Source organism: Apteryx rowi, unplaced genomic scaffold, assembly GCF_003343035.1.
Source record: "Apteryx rowi isolate R43461 unplaced genomic scaffold, aptRow1 scaffold_28, whole genome shotgun sequence".
In the NCBI taxonomy this organism is placed as follows: Eukaryota; Metazoa; Chordata; class Aves; order Apterygiformes; family Apterygidae; genus Apteryx; species Apteryx rowi.
This window is the reverse complement of record NW_020449196.1, coordinates 3,570,931-3,577,147: the sequence shown is the minus strand read 5'-3', so window position 1 is coordinate 3,577,147 and position 6,217 is coordinate 3,570,931.

Here is a 6,217-nt window from a genome sequence, read left to right as displayed (position 1 = left end):
GAACTGCTAGCAAGAGGGGGCAAGCATTAGGATGATCTCAGTGTGTTAGTCTTGCATGTCAGCTGGTAACTGTCCACTGCCATGGGATCTGGGCCATCCGTTTCCAAAGAACACTATTGATTTTAGGTGACTCTGTATGTAAACACTTTTTAAAAGCCTGGTTTTTCAGCTGGAATAGGCTCAGCACTTTCTAAAAATCACAACTCTTTGGGATGGTTTAAATTGCACATTATAGAAATTGAGTTAGCAAAATAAAGCATTGATTGAGCTTCAAATTTAGGTGAAGTTTGGGGGGKTTTGTTTGTTTTTTTTTTCACTGCCCAGATTCTTGATTTCTTTCTGCTTTTATTCTTATTACTGTTGCCAATATCCAGTTTTGAGATAAAAAGAAAGCACTTTGAGATGAGTAGTTTATGAAGTCAGGACTTCAGGCTTTAGTTGACAGTTACTTCAGGCTCCCAATGATATGATACCCATTCTGTTTTGTTCCTCTGATTTTCAGGAAGGGGAGAAAGATCTAAACATACACATAATTTGTTGACTTGCATCACACATGACCAAAGTTTCAAAACATGGGAGTCACCCTTTCAAAAGCAAAGGTTGTCACTGCCACATTAAAGGTTAGAACAAGACAATTGGTCCAACAGAATAGACAAAGTCCCTCACAGGATCTGAAATAGTTACCTTTCTTTTTCTACATTCCTGCTGCTCAATAGTAAAGAAGACCATGTAAATAAAAATAGCTCCATTTCGAGAAATGGCTGCACTGCTGTGCTTGTACCATTTCTTGCTAGTAAAAAAGATATGCATGGTCTGGGAAAAAACAGTATCAGGCAATATGACAGAGACTTGCACCACCAGCAGATCAGTTGCAGAGAACCCCAGTTTGCACACCCCATTTCGATGTGCTCTTCACTACATCACAGTGGCACTAGACCCTTCACTTCCTCCTTCTTCTCTCACATGCTACACTCGAACCAACAAGGGAGACACTGAAGCCACAGGTCTGACCCTAAATTGTCATACTCTACACTATCCAGCATTTTTCTCCCGATTAAACATGACTTTTCCAATTCTATATACTTTGTTTTACTGTTCTGTTGGTAAGATGATACATACTTGGGGAAGAAAGAGAATGTAACACCTGAAACCCAAGTTGAAAGTTATCAGTGATAAAGATGACTGAAACTGGCAATTGACTATAGGCATTCGTTTGCAAAGCAGCAAATGCAATTAATATTTCCCTGTATTGTGCCTGATAAAGGGATATTTTATCTCCATGGAAAATTTTGTATCAGATTGTGGCTACATCCAACAGTTCAGCAAGAAATATAGTAATCTCTTGAACCTTTTTGCAAAACTTGACGATTAAATTTGTTCTTACAAATACAGTAAAAATGTAAGCACGTATAAAATGATGTTAACTTTTAAACTTCATCTGATAAGTGACAAATGTTACACTGAGGTACTAGCAGAGCACTGCCAAGTGTTCTGGTAGGAGCTGAAATTCAAAGCACCTGTTTTTTAACAGAGATTTTATAACATTTATGTTCCAAAAGAGTAGCCATGTATGGTATATACACATTGTAAAAGACTAATCTGAACAGTTTCCTATCTAAATATCCAAAGAAGATAAAAAAGGAAGATAAGGAAGTATTGTTAGCACCATTTTACAGAGCATATCAAGAAATTAGAGCAACTTGCCCAAGGTCACACATGCCCAGAGTGACGGATGAAACTCACATTTCCTAAGTTAGGCCCTCATGCTTTAACCACAAGAGAAACCTTTACATGAGCCTTTAAGGTTCCAAACCACAGACATGCACAATTAAAATGTAATAAACTAAGTTCAACAACATTTACAATACAAAAATATGTGCATCAAGCATGTATCAGTGGGTAGAGGGAGAAAAAGAAAGATCATCTGTTCAAACACCACCAATGCAGGAATTAAATTTCAATATTGCCATCAACTTTTCTTTTTCACTAATGGCTTTTAGGAAAGCTGGACATTTTTCCTCAGCCCATTTTACCTTTTCCCTCCATTTGACAAATATTGATTTTCATTTCCTCCAAGTTTAAGTGCATTGAATGCTATTGTGACTGTTTTGTTTGCTTTTTTGTTTGTGTCCCAGCTTTATTGAGGATGCCAGCATGAATGCATACAGGTTTGGAAAGACAGAATCAGTTTAATAACTTCTTCAAATCCAGGAGAGAACACAGAAGCACAATCTACTGCTTTATATAGGTCAAGCAAAAAAAGTGACTCTAGGATAGTATCTAATGTCAGTAAGGAGACTGCTGCAGAAACAGCCTTGTTGTTTTAAGCTGTTACTGCTACGCTCTGCCAAAGCCGGACAAATTATGGAGGGTTCTTCCTCCGCTTCAGTCCAAAGTTAGACATACTATCTTAAAAGGCCTTAGGAAGCCTCAAAAGCTAAGTCATTTTGAAGGCAGATGGCCCTTTATGAGGCTTGGATTGGAAGGTAACTTCTCATGAAATTCTGGCACAAACAAGTTGTAGCTTTATCAGTTGTTTTCTGCCTGACTCACAGATACATAGGGTCTACCTCCACCTTTGTTAACTTTTCCTTAAGGTTTGTAAACTTGTTCAGTACATTTTTGACACCTTGTATCTTAAGGTCTTATTCACCATGTAGAAAATCACTCTGATTGGCAGTGATATGAATAAAGAATGCCTATGTGATCTATTTCACCTATTCAGATGGGGAAGGAGAAAAGAAATCTCAGTGGAGAGAAATAAACATCTGAACTGAAAAGGAAAGACAGTAACATCCCAAACTGCCACAGCCACTTTTAAAGAAATTGTCCATGCATAGCCTCAGACACCCATCAATGTTAGAAGCCAAGGCAAGTTAAGCAGAGGGCTAAGGGTATCAGCACCAGAGGTCTATGCTGATATTAAGGGATTCCCACAACAGAGCTAACCAGCAATCTAACCAGCACAAAACGTCCCCATTCTCATCAGCAGCTTTGACACAACTTGCCAGGAGGACTCAGTATTCAGCCTAGACAACTAGACGCACCTACAAACCTACTTTAAAATCTGTTCTTTCTAGATATAATTTACTATTCTCTGAATCCTCCAACCAGCAGAAAGATAGGAACTCATATGAATGCACACTTAGTATTTAAGACAATTAGTCTCTTAGTTACTCTGCATACAAAACAAATTCTAGCTTCACTAACTATGTATTCATGGTGCATGGGGAGTATTAGTTGATATATTAATTGATATTTTAAAATCCTGTTGCAAAGAAAGTAATTCATAATTATTCACCTCTAAAGATGGCTCATTTTCAAAACAGGCACCACTTTGAAAAAAATCTTAATATTATTCATCTGATAGTCTCACTCACTCAGCTTTGAAACTATTTTTCATGGGGAAGAAATGGAAAAGAGAARCAGAAAGTGGTGGCCAGCAGGGTTAAATTCATGATACTGTGCTAGACCACTCCACTTCTTTCTTTCCACATTCAATCCCAAATACCACTTGTGTCACAACACCTGATGCCAGGATCCTAGTGTAGCTGCAGGGCTTCAGCTAGACCCGCCTGACAGCATGATGCTGCGTTTTTAAGATCTTTAAATAATGAAAATAGACCTTTGCACTTCAGCACTGCCCTGCTCAGGAGAGCTGTCTGTACAGATGATGTGCATGCCTGGTGACACGGAGATATTTCTTGCTTCTGAAATGAAATGACACTAAAAGTTCCAGGGCTGATCATTCCAGTAAGGACCTTCCTTACTAGCGCTGGTGACCGAGTCTAACATGGGCATGAACATGCTTTTGGTCCCACTTTAACCTGATTTAAACCATTTTCCAAAAGTGACTATAACTTCCAAAAGCTAAGAAGAGCCTGCAATTTGGGTTAGATCAGTTAACTGCTAAAAAAAAAGGGAGATGCCATCGCTTCCTTACTCTGCAACTCTCCAATAGGTACTGTTATACATATACCATACGATCAGTCAGCTGCATACAAGTAGCTGGCCTCAGCCAGGATGCAGAGCATTGCAGAATATGTCTTCAGTCCTTGAGTGTACGTTATTCACTGCCTTCTCCCTCAGTGCTAGATTAAAGATTTCTATTTCCTCCTCTCCCATTCTCACTCATTGGTCCTCTTCCCTTGTCACTGAGGGATTTTGCCTCTTGAGAAAAGAGATTTAGACTGTAGATTCAGAAATATGTGTTTAAAGAAAAGAGAAGATAAAATGGAAACAAAAGACAGTCATGGTAGGACAAAATTATAATATAATTTGAGCCTGAGACTTAACGTTAATTACATCCATGTTTACACCTCACTTACTTGGAAAAAATTCCAGTCACTGCATGTGTTTCAGGGATTCCCAGTTTCCCAGGTATGTGCAACAAGGGGATCTTCCCAAGAAGAAATCACCGTGTACTTGCCATCTTCCCCAGGCACCTGCTAGGCCACTGTCAGCGGGTGACACAGGGATTAGCTCAGGGTAGTTGTTCTGATATTAACTATAACCTGGACGTAAAAGACAGAAATACCAGAATCAGAAAACTGAACATAAATGCACCTATCAGTAACTCTGTTCTCAGCTGAAGTTACATATTTTTTCCAGCTTTCCCCTTCTTTCCCATGAATATTTCCAAGACTCTATTCCTCCAACATTTTGTCTAGAGGCAGGTTTTTTATACAAGTGACTGTACTGTATGTGAAACTTTTAAATCATCATATTTCAGCTCAGCAAATAAAGAGACACATTGCTTCTGGCTTGTATAAGTAACTGTGTGCACTTATCTGCGAAACATTATTTTAACTTATGTCAATTCATATTCATGAGAGAAGAAAAACAGAGGTAAAATCTAGTATTTTGATTTAAAAAAAATGGAGAAGTATTGATGACTGTGGCAGGGAGACAGCAAAGAAGTGTCACCCTATAAAGTCACACCTTCTATTGCAAAGTAAAACTGGCCTCCCTCAAAGCTGAAACAAGGTAGCTTGTGACTTCAGAATTCCCCAAAGCAGGAATTTGCCCCCCCCCCCCAAAAAAAAAAGGTCGAACCAAACAACAATGTTGTATTTTGGTGGGGAGCAAATATTCTTTCCAAAGGAGTGTTTGGGAGAGGGAAGCCTTGCAACTTGTCTCTAAAGAGAGTATGAAACCACAGCCCAGCAGGGGAGGCAACACCAAAATCCATGTGACTATTTCCTGAGAAAGAGTCTTGAGATTTTGCTGTCATCTGCAACGGGAATAAGCCCACAATTTGCTGCTCCCCTTATCCCCTCACACCTGCCTCAGCAATAGAGAAACCTCATCCCTGCCCATCCCAAACGCAGCTCTAGCTTTTCTCTCTCTCCATCCCGCTGTGACTCCAGGCCTTTTTGAGCAGCCTTCCACCCCCTTGTCAGCCTTTTATTGTGCCTCCCCCGCTGCATCTCCCCGACTTGCCCCGTGAAAGTGAAGCGACCACCCGCCGGGCTGCTCCAGGGCCGGCGGGCAGCGCCGGCGGCTCCCGCGGGCGGACGGCGCGCCCCTCTCCGCGGCCGCGGGCGGACGGCGCGCCTCCGCTCCTCTCCCAACCACCTCCTCCCCTGCCCGCGGCACCTGCGCTAAAAGGGGGTCTCTCCCGCGGGGCCCGAGGAAATCCCCAAATTCACTAGGTCTCACTGGAGGGCTTGGCAGGAGCCCCGCGGTTTACCCAGGCGGCACCACCAGGGCAACGGGCCCTGGACAGGCGGCTCCGGCCGCCGGGCCCTCCCCAAACAGGCAAGTTTCACACGTTATCAGCCCATTTTCTAAATAAATCACGTCTTTTTCTGGGTGAAGAAAATTACTTGAGCTGATTAAACGAATCCGCTGAAAGATCGTTGGCGTTAAAAAAAAAAAAAGAAAGAAAGAAAGAAAAAAGCTGTGCTTTACTTTAATGGATCATAAAATTGTGATGGGCGGGAAGGAGTAGGGGGAAGCAGGGGAGGAAAACTTTGTTGCTAATGAGAAAAACGCGGCCGCGCAAACAAAACTGTAAAGAAAAAAAAATCCTATTATTGAATAAGGATTAATTCAGTGTCTGTGAATAGGAAATCCTGCGCTGGGTAACTGCGGCGAGGTAGCGCGGCGCCCAGCTGCGAGGCGACGCGGGCACCTTTGTGCGCTTGCCAGAAGACAGCCCTGGGGAGAGGTAACTTCCCCCGGCCCCCACGGTCTGGTGTCGAGTGACGGGGAA